We start from the raw sequence: 18752 nt of genomic DNA, 5'->3' as shown, positions 1-18752 counted from the left end.
TGTAACAGAAAAATTTGTGAAATGTATTAACCTGTCTACTGTCTACTAGGTAGAGCAGGGGTATATCACACCCAAAAATTGGTGAATGTCATCCAACTATGTAACAGAAAAATTTGTGAAATTTATTATACTGTCAACTAGGTAGAGCAGGGGAATATCACAGCCAAAAATTGGTGAATGTCACCCGACAATGTAACAGAAAAATTTGTGAAATTTATTAACCTGTCAACTAGGTAGAGCAGAGGTATATCACAGCCAAAAAATGGTGAATATCACCCAACAATGTAACAGAAAAAGTAGTAAAATTTATTAAGCTGTCAACCAGGTAGAGCAGGGGTATATCACAGCCAAAAATTGGTGACTGTCACCCGACAATGTAACAGAAAAATTAGTGTAATCTATTAAACTCTTTACTAGTTAAAGCAGGGGTATATCACAGCCAAAAATTGGTAAATGTCACCTGAAAATGTAATAGACAAATTAGTGAAATTTGTTTACCTGTCTACTAGGTAGAGCAGGGGTATATCACAGACAGAAATTGGTGAATTTCACCCGAAAATGTAACAGACAAATTAATTAAATTTGTTTACCTGTCTACTAGGTAGAGCAGGGGTATATCACAGACAAAAATTGGTGAATGTCACCCGAAAAGTTAACAAATTAGTGACATTTGTTTAAATGGGTGTTTTAAGCTTGTCTTTCACACTGACAAATGCTGCAATGGCACCAGATGTAGGGCATTGCCAAAAATGGGTGTTTTTTTAAACCCATAATATTATTGCAGTATTTCAAGCTTGTATCTCACACTGACAGATGCAGCCAAGGCTGCAAATTTAGTATTTTGCCAAAAATGGGTGTTTTTTTTTAACCCAGAATTTTATTGCAGTATTTCTAGCTTGTATGTCACACTAACAAATGCAGCATAGGCCCCAGATGTAGGGTATTGCCCAAAATTGGTGCTTTTTAAACCCAGAATATTATTGCAGTATTTCTAGCTTGTATGTCACACTAACAAATGCAGCATAGGCCCCAGATGTAGGGTATTGCCCAAAATTGGTGCTTTTTAAACCCAGAATATTATTGCAGTATTTCAAGCTTGTATCTCACACTGACAGATGCAGCCAAGGCCACAAATTTAGTATTTGGCCCAAAATAGGTGTTTTGTGTACAAACCGGATTCCAAAAAAGTTGGGACACTATACAAATCGTGAATAAAAACTGAATGCAATGATGTGGAGGTGCCAACTTCTAATATTTTATTTAGAATACAACATAAATCACGGAACAAAAGTTTAAACTGAGAAAATGTACCATTTTAAGGGAAAAATATGTTGAATCAGAATTTCATGGTGTCAACAAATCCCAAAAAAGTTGGGACAAGGCCATTTTCACCACTGTGTGGCATCTCCCCTTCTTCTTACAACACTCAACAGACGTCTGGAGACCGAGGAGACCAGTTTCTCAAGTTTAGAAATAGGAATGCTCTACCATTCTTGTCTAATACAGGCCTCTAACTGTTCAATCGTCTTGGGCCTTCTTTGTTGTACCTTCCTCTTTATGATGCGCCAAATGTTCTCTATAGGTGAAAGATCTGGACTGCAGACTGGCCATTTCAGTACCCGGATCCTTCTCCTACGCAGCCATGATGTTGTGATTGATGCAGAATGTGGTCTGGCATTATCTTGTTGAAAAATGCAGGGTCTTCCCTGAAAGAGATGATGTCTGGATGGGAGCATATGTTGTTCTAGAACCTGAATATATTTTTCTGCATTGATGGTGCCTTTCCAGACATGCAAGCTGCCCATGCCACACGCACTCATGCAACCCCATACCATCAGAGATGCAGGCTTCTGAACTGAGCGTTGATAACAACTTGGGTTGTCCTTGTCCTCTTTGGTCCGGATGACATGGTGTCCCAGATTTCCAAAAAGAACTTTGAATCGTGACTCGTCTGACCACAGAACAGTCTTCCATTTTGCCACACTCCATTTTAAATGATCCCTGGCCCAGTGAAATCGCCTGAGCTTGTGGATCTTGCTTAGAAATGGCTTCTTCTTTGCACTGTAGAGTTTCAGCTGGCAACGGCGGATGGCACGGTGGATTGTGTTCACTGACAAGTATTCCTGTGCCCATTCTGTGATTTCCTTTACAGTAGCATTCCTGTTTGTGGTGCAGTGTCGTTTAAGGGCCCGGAGATCACGGGCATCCAGTATGGTTTTACGGCCTTGACCCTTACGCACAGAGATTGTTCCAGATTCTCTGAATCTTCGGATGATGTTATGCACAGTTGATGATGATAGATGCAAAGTCTTTGCAATTTTTCGCTGGGTAACACCTTTCTGATATTGCTCCACTATCTTTCTGCGCAACATTGTGGGAAATGGTGATCCTCTACCCATCTTGCCTTCTGAGAGACACTGCCACTCTGAGAAGCTCTTTTTATACCCAATCATGTTGCCAATTGACCTAATTAGTGTTAATTGGTCTTCCAGCTCTTCGTTATGCTCAAATTTACTTTTTCCAGCCTCTTATTGCAACTTTTTTGGGATTTGTTGACACAGTGAAAATTGGAATCAACGTATTTTTCCTTTAAAATGATACATTTACTCGGATTAAACGTTTGATCTGTCATCTACGTTCTATTACAAATAAAATATTGACATTTGTCATCTCCACATCATTGCATTCAGTTTTTATTCACAATTTGTTTAGTGTCCCAACTTTTTTGGAATCCGGTTTGTATAACAGAATAGAACACCAGTATCTAACGCGTGTATTTCACACTGACAGATGCAGCTAAGACCGCAAATTTAGTATTTTGCCCAAAATGGTTTTTTTTTTTAACCACCTCAGCCCCCAGTGCTTAAACACCCTGAAAGACCAGGCCACTTTTTACACTTCTGACCTACACTACTTTCACCGTTTATTGCTCGGTCATGCAACTTACCACCCAAATGAATTTTACCTCCTTTTCTTCTCACTAATAGAGCTTTCATTTGGTGGTATTTCATTGCTGCTGACATTTTTACTTTTTTTGTTATTAATCGAAATTTAACGATTTTTTTGCAAAAAAATGATATTTTTCACTTTCAGTTGTAAAATTTTGCAAAAAAAAACGACATCCATATATAAATTTTGCTCTAAATTTATTGTTCTACATGTCTTTGATAAAAAAAAATGTTTGGGTAAAAAAAAAATGGTTTGGGTAAAAGTTATAGCGTTTACAAACTATGGTACAAAAATGTGAATTTCCGCTTTTTGAAGCAGCTCTGACTTTCTGAGCACCTGTCATGTTTCCTGAGGTTCTACAATGCCCAGACAGTACAAACACCCCACAAATGACCCCATTTCGGAAAGTACACACCCTAAGGTATTCGCTGATGGGCATAGTGAGTTCATAGAACTTTTTATTTTTTGTCACAAGTTAGCGGAAAATGATGATTTTTTTTTTTTTTTTTCTTACAAAGTCTCATATTCCACTAACTTGTGACAAAAAATAAAAAGTTCTATGAACTCACTATGCCCATCACGAAATACCTTGGGGTCTCTTCTTTCCAAAATGGGGTCACTTGTGGGGTAGTTATACTGCCCTGGCATTCTAGGGGCCCAAATGTGTGGTAAGGAGTTTTAAATCAAATTCTGTAAAAAATGACCTGTGAAATCCGAAAGGTGCTCTTTGGAATATGGGCCCCTTTGCCCACCTAGGCTGCAAAAAAGTGTCACACATCTGGTATCTCCGTACTCAGGAGAAGGTGGGGAATGTGTTTTGAGGTGTCATTTTACATATACCCATGCTGGGTGAGAGAAATATCTTGGCAAAAGACAACTTTTCCCATTTTTTTATACAAAGTTGGCATTTGACCAAGATATTTATCTCACCCAGCATGGGTATATGTAAAAAGACACCCCAAAACACATTCCTCAACTTCTCCTGAATACAGAGATACCAGATGTGTGACACTTTTTTGCAGCCTAGGTGGGCAAAGGGGCCCATATTCCAAAGAGCACCTTTCGGATTTCACAGGTCATTTTTTACTGAATTTGATTTCAAACTCCTTACCACACATTTGGGCCCCTAGAATGCCAGGGCAGTATAACTATCCCACAAGTGACCCCATTTTGGAAAGAAGAGACCCCAAGGTATTCGCTGATGGGCATAGTGAGTTCATGGAAGTTTTTATTTTTTGTCACAAGTTAGTGGAATATGAGACTTTGTATGAAAAAAAATAAAAAATAAAAAATCATCATTTTCCACTAACTTGTGACAAAAAATAAAAAATTCTAGGAACTCGCCATGCCCCTCACGGAATACCATGGGGTGTCTTCTTTCCAAAAACACCCCAAAACACATTCCCCACCTTCTCCTGAGTACGGAGATACCAGATGTGTGACACTTTTTTGCAGCCTAGGTGGGCAAAGGGGCCCATATTCCAAAGAGCACCTTTCGGATTTCACAGGTCATTTTTTACAGAATTTGATTTCAAACTCCTTACCACACATTTGGGCCCCTAGAATGCCAGGGCAGTATAACTACCCCACAAGTGACCCCATTTTGGAAAGAAGAGACCCCAAGGTATTCGCTGATGGGCATAGTGAGTTCATGGAAGTTTTTATTTTTTGTCACAAGTTAGTGGAATATGAGACTTTGTATGAAAAAAATAAAAAAATAAAAAATCATCATTTTCCACTAACTTGTGACAAAAAATTAAAAATTCTAGGAACTTGCCATGCCCCTCACGGAATACCTTGGGGTGTCTTCTTTCCAAAATGGGGTCACTTGTGGGGTAGTTATACTCCCCTGGCATTTTCCAGGGGCCCTAATGTGTGGTAAGTAGGTAAATGACCTGTGAAATCCGAAAGGTGCTCTTTGGAATGTGGGCCCCTTTGCCCACCTAGGCTGCAAAAAAGTGTCACACATCTGGTATCTCCGTACTCAGGAGAAGGTTGGGAATGTGTTTTGTGGTGTCATTTTACATATACCCATGCTGGGTGAGAGAAATATCTTGGCAAAAGACAACTTTTCCCATTTTTTTATTCAAAGTTGGCATTTGACCAAGATATTTATCTCACCCAGCATGGGTATATGTAAAAAGACACCCCAAAACACATTCCTCAACTTCTCCTGAATACAGAGATACCAGATGTGTGACACTTTTTTGCAGCCTAGGTGGGCAAAGGTGCCCAAATTCCTTTTAGGAGGGCATTTTTAGACATTTGGATACCAGACTTCTTCTCACACTTTGGGGCCCCTAAAATGCCAGGGCAGTATAAATACCCCACATGTGACCCCATTTTGGAAAGAAGACACCCCAAGGTATTCAATGAGGGGCATGGCGAGTTCATAGAAAAAAAAATATTTGGCACAAGTTAGCGGAAATTGATTTTTTTGATTTTGTTCTCACAAAGTCTCCCTTTCCGCTAACTTGGGACAAAAATTTCAATCTTTCATGGACTCAATATGCCCCTCAGCGAATGCCTTGGGGTGTCTTCTTTCCAAAATGGGGTCATTTGTGGGGTGTTTGTACTGCCCTGGCATTTGAGGGTCTCCGCAATCATTACATGTATGCCCAGCATTAGGAGTTTCTGCTATTCTCCTTATATTGAGCATACAGGTAATGAGATTTTTTTTTTCCGTTCAGCCTCTGGGCTGAAAGAAAAAAATGAACGGCACAGATTTCTTCATTCGCATCGATCAATGTGGATGAAAAAATCTCTGCCAAAAAAAGAAAAAGGAGGGGAAAGGCGTCTGCCAGGACATAGGAGCTCCGCCCAACATCCATACCCACTTCAGCTCGTATGCCCTGGCAAACCCGATTTCTCCATTCACATCAATCGATGTGGATGAATAAATCATTGCCGGGATTTTTTTTTTTATATATACAAAGTGTTTGCCAAAGTATATGAACACCGCCACCTCCTCAGCTCATATGCCTCGGCAAACATATCTTTTACTGCAGAGGAGAAATCTCGTCTTGCAGCGCCGCATACACCGACTTGCGTGTAATCTGACAGCAGCGCAATGCTTCTGTCCGAATGCACATCAGTGCTGCAGCTAGTCGATCGGATGGTCCACCTGGAAGGTAAAAAAAACAAAACAAAAAAGAAAAGAAAAAAACAGGCCGCAAAGCAATAACTTTATTAACTTTAGAACAGAACATATTAACTTTTTTTAAACTTTTTAAACTTTTTTACTTACCGGTAATTTTTTTTTTGTTTAGTTTTTTTTACCTTTATAGAACAAACCTCTCCTTCCCCATGGGACAATGTGCAAAGCGCAAATCGCCCAAAGATGTGGCGAAGTACGTTATGCACTTTATCCCAGGTGAAAGGAGAGGTTTGCAGCAGCTGTGAGTAAAAGGGCCCTAATAGCCCTGTGTGCCTGTCCTGTGAGATGCAATCCCTATGCTAGGTGTACCTGTGTGTGGTACTTCCGGAAACACTCACCTAAGCATAGGGCAGGGTGGTCAGGGCAGTCAGGACAGAAATAGCGGGTGTCACGCCTTATTCCACTCCTGCTACAGACACGACATTTTTTTCGGGGTGGCGGTTGGGTTGAGGTACCAGCAACGACACTGGGGAAATGTCGCTCGTGTAGATGGCTAACTACACTGGTGGATGGGGCCACGGAACCTCCTGGGTAAAGGAGGTTCGCGATGATCTCTTCCTGGAATTTGAGGAAGGATCCTGTTTTCCCAGCCTTACTGTAGAGAACAAAACTATTGTACAGCGCCAATTGAATTAAATATACAGACACCTTCTTATACCAGCGTCTGGTTCTGCGGGAAACTAAATAGGGAGCCAACATCTGGTCATTGAAGTCCACCCCTCCCATGAGCGCAATATAGTCGTGGACTGAGAGGGGCTTTTCAATGACACGGGTTGCCCTTTCAATTTGGATTGTCGTGTCTGCGTGAATGGAGGAGAGCATGTAAACGTCACGCTTGTCTCTCCATTTCACCGCGAGCAGTTCTTCGTTACACAAGGCAGCCCTCTCCCCCCTTGCAAGACGGGTGGTTACAAGCCGTTGGGGGAAGCCCACGCGACTAGTTCGCCCGGTGCCACAGGCGCAAATCCGTTCTAGAAACAAATGCCTAAAGAGGGGCACACTTGTGTAAAAATTGTCCACATAAAGATGGTACCCCTTGCCGAATAAGGGTGACACCAAGTCCCAGACTGTTTTCCCACTGCTCCCCAGGTAGTCAGGGCAACCGACCGGCTCCAGGGTCTGATCTTTTCCCTCATAGATCCGAAATTTGTGGGTATAGCCTGTGGCCCTTTCACAGAGCTTATACAATTTGACCCCATACCGGGCACGCTTGCTTGGGATGTATTGTTTGAAGCCAAGGCGCCCGGTAAAATGTATTAGGGACTCGTCTACGCAGATGTTTTGCTCAGGGGTATACAAATCTGCAAATTTCTGGTTGAAATGGTCTATGAGGGGCCGAATTTTGTGGAGCTGGTCAAAAGCTGGGTGGCCTCTGGGACGGGAGGTGGTGTTGTCGCTAAAATGCAGAAAACGCAGGATGGTCTCAAATCGTGTCCTGGACATAGCAGCAGAGAACATGGGCATGTGATGAATTGGGTTCGTGGACCAATATGACCGCAAATGTTTTTTTGTCAGGCCCATGTTGAGGAGAAGGCCCAGAAAAATTTTAAGTTCGGAAACTTGGACTGGTTTCCACCGGAAAGACTGGGCATAATAGCTTTCCGGGTTTGCGGTTATAAATTGTGTGGCATACTGGTTGGTCTCTGCCACGACTAAGTCCAAGAGCTCCGCAGTCAAGAACAGCTCCAAAAATCCCAGGGCCAAACCGATTTGAGCCGTCTCAACCCGAACTCCAGACTGGGCGGTGAAAGGGGGAACTACAGGTGCGGCTGAAGTTGGTGACTGCCAATCAGGGTTTGCCACCACCTCAGGGACTCTAGGGGGTCTACGGGCCTGTCTGCGCGGTGGCTGCGACGGGGTAACTACTGCACGTGCCACCGTACCAGCTTCAACTGCCCTTCTGGTGCTCGCTACTTCACCATGTTGTACGGCAGTGCTGGTACTAGGTCCAGGAAGGGCTGCGCTGCTGGTGTATGCCTCACCACGTGATCCGGCAGCGACAGCCCCACTCTGCTGCTCTTGAAGCGGATCCTGCATAACCTGTGGTCTAGCGACACGGGGCCGGGTACGCCTGGTGCTGCCAGGGACCTCCACCTCCTCGTCCGAACTTTGGGTCAGAGAGCCACTGCTTTCCACAGGTTCATATTCTGACCCGCTAGATTCGTCAGATGAGGGTTCCCACTCCTCATCCGACTGGGTCAGAATCCTGTAGGCCTCTTCAGAAGAATACCCCCTGTTTGACATTTTGGACTACTAAATTTAGGGGTATTCCCTGAGACTACCCAAGAAAAAAAGCAAACCTGTCTTACAAAGGGGAGGCTAGCGAAGTACCGGAGGCCGCTGCGGTTGATAAAAAATATCAAAACTGATTTTTTTATGCGTGTAAAGTGAATGTGCAGTGATCAAAAAATAATAATTTTTTGTCACTGCGGTGGGGCGGGTGTGGGTGAACGCACGTGTGGGCGACCGATCAGGCCTGATCGGGCAAACACTGCGTTTTGGGTGGAGGGCGAGCTAAGGTGACACTAATACTATTATAGATCTGACCGTGATCAGTTTTGATCACTTACAGATACTATAAAAGTACAAATGCTGATTAGCGATACGCTAATCAGCGAATAAAAGTGACTGCGGTGCGGTGGAGTGGGCGCTAACTGACGCTAACTACCTAACCAAGGGGCCTAAACTATCCCTAAAACCTATCAGTCAATACCAGTGAAAAAAAAAAAGTGACAGTTTACACTGATCACTTTTTTTCCTTTCACTAGTGATTGACAGGGGCGATCAAAGGGGTGATCAAAGGGTTAATTGGGGTGCAGGGGGGTGATCTGGGGCTAAGGTGTAGTGTTTGGTGTACTCACAGTTCAGTCTGCTCCTGTGCTGGATCCAACCGACGAAAAGGACCAGCACAGGAGCAGAGAAGCCATATAACAGATCATATTTACTAATATGATCTGTTATCTGGCTTGTGATTCGATTTTTTAAAAATCAGCAACCTGCCAGCAACGATCATTGGCTGGCAGGTTGCTGATGCAATTCTCCTCGAACTTTTGCCGGCCCGCGATGCGCATGCGCGGGCCGGCTGAGACCGAAATCTTGCGTCTCGCGAGAGGACGCGCCGGCGCGTCCACTCGGAATGAAACAACCACCTCCAGGACGCGTCTGTGCGTACAGCGGTCCGGAGGTGGTTAAATAACATAATATGACAGTAGTATTTAACGCTTGTATTTCACACTGACAGATGCAGCAAGAGCTGTAAAATTTTGTCTTTTGCCCAAAAAGGGTGTTTTTTAAAACCAAGAAAATTATTGCAGTATTTCAAGCTTAAATTGCACACAGACAAATGCTGCAAAGGCCACAGATGTAGGGTCTTGCCAAAAATGGTTGATTTTTTTAAACCCAGAATATAATTGCAGTATTTCAAGCTTCTTTTTGACTGTCACAAATGCACATATGCTGTGCTGGTGCACAGAACTTGCATAAAATGGCCGCTGCCGCCCACCTAACTAACAGACGGATAAAAGTTATTTTTCTGGGTCACTGGGCTCAGGGCAGGGTAAAAAGATTGTGCACTGCACCTACAAAAAAAAATCTAGGTAGATTGCTGAGTTAACAAGTACTTCAGATTAAATATTCTGTCCTATTCTCTCCCTCACAGCAGCAGAATCCTATCCCTACACTAATCATAGCAGAGTGACGTGCAGCGCTACATGACTCCCGCTTATATAGAGGCTGGGTCACATGCTGCACTGGCCAATCACAGCCATGCCATTAGTAGGCATGGCTGTGATGGCTTCTAAAGGCACACAAGTTAAACACTTGTTGATTGGCTGCTCTGCAGCCTTTCAAAAAGCGCCATTAACTCGACGAACACCGAACCCAAACTTTTATTAAAAAGTTCGGGTTCGGGTCCAGGGTTCAAAAATCCCAAAGTTCGGTACGAACCCGAACTTTACAGTTTCGGTTCGCTCAACCCTAATTCTAATGTAACATAAAAAAATAAAAAAATAAAATCATACCTCTTCCATTTGATCCCGAAGAGCTGGCTGCTAGCATCTTGATTGAAGATCTAGCGTGAAATCTTGAGTGGCCCGTGATGACGTCATACGTAACCACTCACCGGATTTTGTGCGAGATCTTCAATCAAGGTGGCGACAGCTAGCTCTTGGTGCTTAAATGGATGAGGTAATTATGACTTTTTAAAAATGTTTGTCACCATTCCAGGAAAATTGATTTGTTACCATGAAGCACAAGGAAATTCAGCTTTGTGGTGGATCGAATTTTCCCTGAAATTCAGATTGAATTCTACTTCGTCCGGATCAATTCACTCAACACTAGCTATGAGTAAAGATTAGCTATTTCAAATACCTAAGCAAAGCTATGTGTGTCTTTGTTGGACTACAATAATGCTTTACTACTCTAATTTTAATGCGGAGTCCACAAGGATTTGTCAGTAAATCACAATTATCAACCTGCTGCCACTGTGTATGTAGTTGTGCAGCAGTAGGCAGATCATACCAGTAAAATCATAATGATCAGACCCCAAAATTATTTAGACCCTAGACTAGTCCCAAGATCACATCCCTAAATTAATTCAGCCCCTAGAACAAACTGGTAACTTAGATCTCAAACCAGATCCCTAAAATAATTCAGACAATAGATCAACCCCTAAAATAATTCAGACTTCAGATCAGACCCCCTAAGCAGGGATGGACTGGGACAATAAAGTGGCCCTGGACTTCAGCCAGACCGGCCCACTTTATTTTTCCCAAACACACTCAAAAAAAAACATAAGTAAAAACATTCCACTGTAAGTATAAACAGGTTTTTTATTTTTACTCTTAATTTAGAAAAAAAAAAATGCATGCCAACATTACAGATGCCTTTAGAATGACATGTGTAAGTTACACTCCATTCAATGGCGGGTGTAATAAATAAGGAAAACAGTTATAAATAACATCTTATTTTTAAATATAACAACAAGAAACAGTTCAACCAATAACTTGTGGGAATCACAAACATAAAAAGACAGCGAAAAATCCACGCCAACATACAATTAACAAGGCAGTATAAACGGCTAACCACCCAAAAATGTTCAAAATCACTGGTAGGGCCTATAGCAGAAGCTTAGAAAATAATTCACTTTTCTCTGCAACTTTGTCAATGATCACATCAGAGTCAAGAGAACAGAGGATGTCCTTTTCTGTGGACATCAACATAAAAGCTTCCAGATGCTCTTGTGACAGCTTGGATCTGAGTCTGGTTTTGATGAACTTAAGTGTTGAAAATGTACGTTCACAAGCAACCTGAGTGATGGACAGGGTGAGTAGGAACTGGTATGCAAGACCTAGGAGGTGGTAGGCATTTGACATTATATTGAACCTCCTGAGAATCTGGTAGCAACACAGTGGGCATTCTTTACAGGAGGAACACTTCTTACATTGGACTTCGACCTGCTCATCTTCACTTTCATTCTCCAATGTTTTCACCTTGTATTCATCTAGTGGAGACATTTTTAATCTTTCCCACTGAAGAGCAAAACTGCTTAATTCACACTGTAGATTCTCAGCACTTGCTTCGCTGTCAAACTTTGACAGACATTTGCTAAGTTCTTGGAACATCAGTGGTGAAATAGACGAGGACTTTAACTGAGTGAAGTTTCTTGGGTCCAGAAATGCAAGGTCAGCATAGAGTGTTCCATGACTCAGAAACCTTCTGTGCAATGTCTCTGTAGCTGTGTCCATTATTTGATTGTGTACGGTCACTTCATAAGCCTTTTCTGGACTTGTGATCGTTTCAGCATGAGCAATCTCTCCAGGCATGGTTTTCTTCTTCCTTTTTCTCTGTGATGGCAATGTAGACTGAACTTCCAGTTCTATCTCTTTGTCCTGCTCCTGCAATTTTTCATTTACCCAAAGAACAAATTTCTTTGCAGCTGCACTAACTGAGGCAAAATCTCTTGACATTTTTTTAAGACTTTCATGTGTTGCCATTACCATTCTATGAGCAGACAGTATATCCATCCCCTGTGTCTGAAGATATTTGGACAGTGGTGAAGTCTTCTCGAATATCCTGAGGAAGGTTTGTGCCGTAAGTATCATCTCATACTTGAGCAGAGCTTCTACAAATCCTCGTGCTTGAATGCGAGCAGTTGTTTTTATGGTAATGTCTTCCTGTATTGCTGTCAATGCAAGAATGACATCTACAGATTTGCAAATGATCCAAATACTTTCCTGAGAGCGTTATCCTTGGCCCACCACCGTGTCTCTCCAATTAGTGAGAGTCGTCTCTGGTGCTTGTCTTGGCTCTTACTTTCCCACACATTCATCCTTTTATACGACTCTCGAAAGAACACTGCAATGTCATTAAGCACTGTAAAAAGTGATCCACATTGAATTACTGTTTGGGTTGTGTCAGCCAGAACTAGGTTAAGCACATGGGCATAGCACCAAACATGCACTTGATTTGGTGAAAATTTGGACATATGAGCAGAAAAGCCTTTGTAGCGGCCTTGCATGTTAGAGGCACCATCTGTAGCATGTCCGATGCACTTGCTCAAGTCCAAATTGATCTTATCCGCAAGCTCTGCAACAATATCCACAAAATGTTGTCCAGTGGATTCCTTACACTTGACAATGCTGATAAGCCTTTCATGAATGGTGTCCGTTACATATCGCAACACAATAGAACACTGGTCTTGTGAGGTTATGTCTTGTGTGGTGTCAATCTGCACAGAGAACATTACGGCATTTTTTATGTCTCTCACAATGGTCTCCTGAATAAGGTGCTGAATAGTGTCAATAACAGAATTAATGGTTCTTTTAGACAGTAACGTAACCAGGGAACCTCTGCCTGTTGCCCCAGTCTGATGTAGCTTCTTTGATTTTTCTGTGCATTCTTTTAAATGCTCTTTCAGACAGACATCATACTTACTTAATAGGAGTATCATTTCTAAGAAGTTGCCGTGATCAATATTGCTGTCATCAAGCATGTATGCAGCCTCATTCCCTGACCTATAGCTAAGACCTCTTTTGCCGATCAATTTTACTACATCAACCACACGCTCCAAGATTTGTCGTCTCTTTCTCATTTGTTCTCTGTGTGAGGACAGCTGACTTCCACTAAGTAAATGTTTAACGTCACATTTAGAGGCATTTAAGAAGTATGCTTCTGCGCAGGTTTTGTGTGCCATGCTCTTTTCATGTTCCACTATGCGCTGATGCACATGTTTCCAGTCTGTCATACCAGTTATGAACGGAGATCTGTCATATAACTTGGCAAATGCTATGCAGACAGAGCAATGTAGTGCATGGCGTTCTTGGCAGTAAGTAAGCCACCCTCTATTAGTTCCATCCTTGCAACAGAACACTTTCTGTACCAATGGATTACTTGTGGTTTGTTGTGGATGATAATTAAAAAATATCTTTAAATTTTCCTGGTGGGGACGAATGTAATAATTCATGTTTTCCTCAGTGACTTCACTTTCATCTGTGTATGCTGCCATTACACTCTCTCCTTTGTTTCCATCTCCTCTGTCATCTACTATCTCATGCGTTATGTCTTCTCCTCTCTCTAATCCTCTGTCTTTTTTCAGAACTTCTCTCTCTTGTCTACACTCATGTTCCTGCTCATCTCCTCTATCGTCTTCACATTCATCGCCTGCCTCATGCTCCCTCTCCTCTCCACTCTCCTCTATTGTGGACCCAGCCTGAGAATAGACATATAGTAAGTCACAACTGTAGGCTAAATATGTTCCATAAAGTCCACAAATCTGTATGTGGTTTAAGAAGGAATAAATAATAATGTCTGACTTACCATAGCAGTCAGGCCCGCACTGCTCTCAGCTTTTGCGGACGTTCCAGCAAATAATGCATCTAATTTTAGACATTTAGTGGCATCTGCCTCAAGTGCTTGCCTTTTTTTGTCTCTTAACTTCTCGGCTCCTCCCTTACGTTTAGTCTTGTGTTTTAACATGTTTGTTGTTGCAAGTCACACCTAATGGCAATAGGTAACACTTGTTGTTATGTTCACAATAATAAAGTAAAGAAGTTTTACGTCCAGTAATACATAAAATTATCTGCCTGAATAGACGTATGAGGGGAAAAAAATAATAAAGAATTTATTAATATAAATTAGGGGAACTGAATATCACGTCTGTGACTAATCAGGCTTCCAGACTCCAAGAAAGTGGTGTAGGAGAGGGATAAATCCACACCACTGTAATAGAGTCTAGACAAGGATCCTGTACAGCTAGCACAGCGGTGCTAATATGAGCTGATCAGGAAACAAAACACGGCTCAAAGGGTTAAACCAAGCACAGCACAGGTGTACAGGGTGTGGATCAACCTGGCTGGGCTGTATGAGCTTGCTGACAAGTGAATAAGGCCCCCTTGAGGGTCATACATCCGCCAAGAGCCACAGGTAGTAGTGGTCACTCAGCCCTATCAATCAGCCCATCCGCCAGGAAAACTGATAGTCATAAACCCTGAGTATACAGGTCAGCTATTGTATGTGCTGCCTGAATATACCAAACACCCTGCCTAGAGAGCCGTGAAATAGACACACAATCACCGGCTCATATGGGCCACAATTCATCAGGAGCGAAGCGGAGTGTTATAACATTAATTGCCTGTAGAGCAGAGCCGCCGGCCTCACACTGTTGTGTGTAAAGGCATTCGGCGCTATGATGGCCGTTAACCTTACTTGCTGTTGCTGACGCTGTGGTGGTGGCCAGGGCTGCCATGAGAAATTTAGGGGCCCCTTACACAGCTCAAGGCCTGGGCCCCCCAACCCCCCCCCCCTAGGCGAAAGCTAATTTTGCCGCCCCCCTTGACTCAGCCCATTGACCACACCCTTTAACCCGCCGCTTTTTGTCGGCCACCTATTTAATAATTGTTTCATGCAACATTTTACTTGACCAGCTAATTTTAGATATTCTAGATATTCTTGGTGGTCATCTGTGCCATTTAGGCCTCAAGACATTACATGGCCCCCTACACCACATTACATTATTGACAACTGTAAGTTTTACCTTGACTGGTGGTGGCCTAGGTGTGTTTATCAGCAGGTCTGCTCCAGTCACTGTTATAGGGGATCTGTGGATGACACTTATGGGGGGGGATCTGTGGATGACACTTATGGGGGGGGGGGATCTGTGGATGACACTTATGGGGGGGATCTGTGGATGACACTTATGGGGGGATCTGTGGATGACACTTATGGGGGGATCTGTGGATGACACTTATGGGGGGGGGTCTGTGGATGACACTTATGGGGGGGGGTCTGTGGATGACACTTATGGGGGGGGGGTCTGTGGATGACACTTATGGGGGGGGTCTGTGGATGACACTTATGGCGGGTCGTCTGTGAATGGCGCTGTTATGGAGGGGATCTGTGAATGGCACTGTTATGGAGGGGATCTGTGAATGGCACTTTTATGGAGGGGATCTGTGGATAGCACTGTTATGGAGGGGATCTGTGGATGGCACTGTTATGGAGGGGATCTGTGGATGGCACTGTTATGGAGAGGATCTGTGGATGGCACTGTTATGGAGGGGATCTGTGAATGGCACTTTTATGGAGGGGATCTGTGGATAGCACTGTTATGGAGGGGATCTGTGGATGGCACTGTTATGGAGGGGATCTGTGGATGGCACTGTTATGGAGAGGATCTGTGGATGGCACTGTTATGGAGGGGATCTGTGGATGGCACTGTTATGGGGGGATCTGTGGATGGCACTGTTATAGAGGGGGATCTGTGGATGACACATACCGTATATAGCATCTTATGCTATGTGTCATCCACAGATACCCCTCCATAACAGTGCCATTCACAGTCAGATACCCTCCATAACAGTGCCATCCACAGATCCCCCCCATAAGTGTCATCCACAGACCCCCCCCCCCATAAGTGTCATCCACATGACAGACCCCCCCCCATAACAGTGCCATCCACGGATCCCCCTCCATAACAGTGCCGGCCCGTCATCCATAGATCCCCCTCCCCGCCACTCACATCACAGTAGTATAACATTAATAAATCGGTATCCGATCCGGCTGCAGTCAGTAACTTTAATTTTAACACAGGCAGCGCTCATCTCATCTCTTTAGTCTTTACTACAGACAGTACCTTACAGGCTTACATTCATTCAGCTCCCGCCTCCAGCCTGAGCCTCTCCAGTAACAAGTGCGGGCGGCAGCGCTCACTCACTGACGTCACGCGCCTGCGCCGCCTAGTGGGAGGAGCAGGCGTGTGACGTCAGTGAGTGAGCGCTGCGCCGCCGCCCCCACACTGCCCTGCTGTTACTGGAGCTTTACCCCCCTGCCCCTGATGGCCGGCCCGGCGGCCCATAATTCGATCGGCCCACCGGGATTCTCCCGGTACTCCCGATGGCCAGTCCATCGCTGCCCCTAAGTCAGATGCAAAGACCAAGCCAAGTCAGACCTCAGACCAGCCTTTAAATTACACTCCAAAATTAATCAGATGACAGATCAGATAAAAAAAATTAAAAATAATTGGTATTTATTACCTCTCTTTGCTTCTCGGCTCTTTTCCTCTCAGCGACTTTCACATTTTATGCAATGCAGCACATGACTTCCTGATGCTGTTTAGGGTCAGGAGCTTTTGTGTTGGGCCCTAAAGGAGTAAATGTGGCTGATGACTAGTGATGGACGAACATCGGCATGGACGTTTTGAAATGTTTATGAACCGTGCGTTCGCCGCGGGGCCCATTCACATTAATGGCAGGCAAACCTGAAAAACATATTTGCAGCCACCAAATACTTACTAGAAGTGCACAAATAGTCCCACAACATTGACAGTGACATACCAGAGGGGGATCAATGGCAAAAATTCCCACAAAAATATGTATTTTAATCAGGGGCCATTTTTATGTGTCTTAAAGGGAAACTCGGAAAAATGTGCCCTGTGGAGCCTAGTAAAATTTTACTGTAGGCCAGTGGAGTGCGGGCCCCAAAAATTAGGCATTCACCTGACAGAAAATCACAAGTGATTATGTGGTTAGAGGTATATTAGACGGTCAGTGGATAACAATTTTACTGTAGGCCAGTGGAGTACGGGCCCCAAAAATTATGCATTCACCTGACAGAAAAGAACAAGTGATTATGTGGCTGGAGGTATATTAGGCGGTCAGTGGATAACAATTTTACCGCAGGCCAGTGGAGTACAGGCCTCAAACATTAGGCATTCACCGAATAGAACAGAACAAGTGATTATGTGACTAGAGGTATATTAGGCGGTCAGTGGATAACAATTTTACTGCAGACCAGTGAAGTACAGGCCCCAAAAATGATGCATTCGCCTGACAGAAAAGAACAAGTGATTATGTGGCTGGAGGTATATTAGGCGGTCAGTGGATAATTTTACTGCAGGCCAGTGGAGTACATGCCCGAAACATTTGGCATTCACCGGATAGAAAAGAACAAGTGATTTTGTGGCTGGAGGTATATTAGGCGGTCAGTGGATAACAATTTTACTGCAGGGCAGTGGAGTACAGGCCCCAAACATTAGGCATTTACCAGACAGAAAAGAACAAGTGAATATGTGGCTGGAGGTATATTAGGTGGTCGGTGGATAAAAAATATTACTGCAGGCCAGTGGAGTACAGGCCCAAAACATTAGGCATTCACCGGACAGAAAAGAACAAGTGATTATGTGGCTGGAGGTATATTAGACGGTCAGTGGATAACAATTTTACTGAAGGCCAGTGAAGTACAGGCCCCAAAAATTATGCATTCGCCTGACAGAAAAGAACAGGTGATTATGTGGCTAGAGGCATATTAGGCGGTCAGTGAATAACAATTTTACTGCATGCCAGTGGAGTACAGGCCCCAAACATTTGGCATTCACCGGATAAAAAAGAATAAGTGATTATGCCGCTGGAGGTATATTATACGGTCAGTGAATAACAATTTTACTGTAGACCAGTGGAGTACAGGACCCAAAAATTATGCTTTCACCTGACAGAAAAGAACAAGTGATTATGTGGCTGGAGGTATATTAGGCGGTCAGTGGATAACAAATTTACTGTAGGCCAGTTGAGTAGAGGTCCCAAAAATTATGCATTCACCTGACAGAAAAGAACAAGTGATTATGTGGCTGAAGGTACAATTGGCGGTCACCGGCTAAAAATTTTACTGTAGGCCAGTACATACAGGCCCCATAAATTAGACATTCACCTGACACAAAAGGAACTAGTTATTATGTGTCTGGAGGTACATTAAGCCGTCACTGGATAAAAATTTTACTGTAGGCCACTGGAGTAGAGGCCCCAAAAATTAGGCATTCATCTGACAGAAAAGGCCTTTTATGCCGCTGTATATACATAAGACAAGGACTATTCTTTGTTCTGGGTGGTGGCGGATATGTCTGTGCTGGCATGAGAAAATTCAAGTACACGTGGTCGTCACAGGTGTTGAATTCCTTTGAGATCCATGCCGATGTAGTCGGACAACAGTCGGTCTAGGCGTTCCCTCTGCCTGGATCTGGAGAACGGCTGACGATGGGTTGGCTGCGAGAATGATCCCATATCCGAAGTGACCAACACATCTTCAAACTGCCCTCTTCTTGCTGTGGGGGGAAATTCCTCTGCCAGCGCCTGCAACAGCAGAATGCAGCATCTCTCAC

The sequence above is a fragment of the Bufo bufo genome, chromosome 4 (assembly GCF_905171765.1).
Source record: "Bufo bufo chromosome 4, aBufBuf1.1, whole genome shotgun sequence".
NCBI classification, from domain to species: domain Eukaryota; kingdom Metazoa; phylum Chordata; class Amphibia; order Anura; family Bufonidae; genus Bufo; species Bufo bufo.
The sequence above is the reverse complement of the archived record's forward strand: the minus strand, read 5'-3'. Positions refer to the sequence as shown.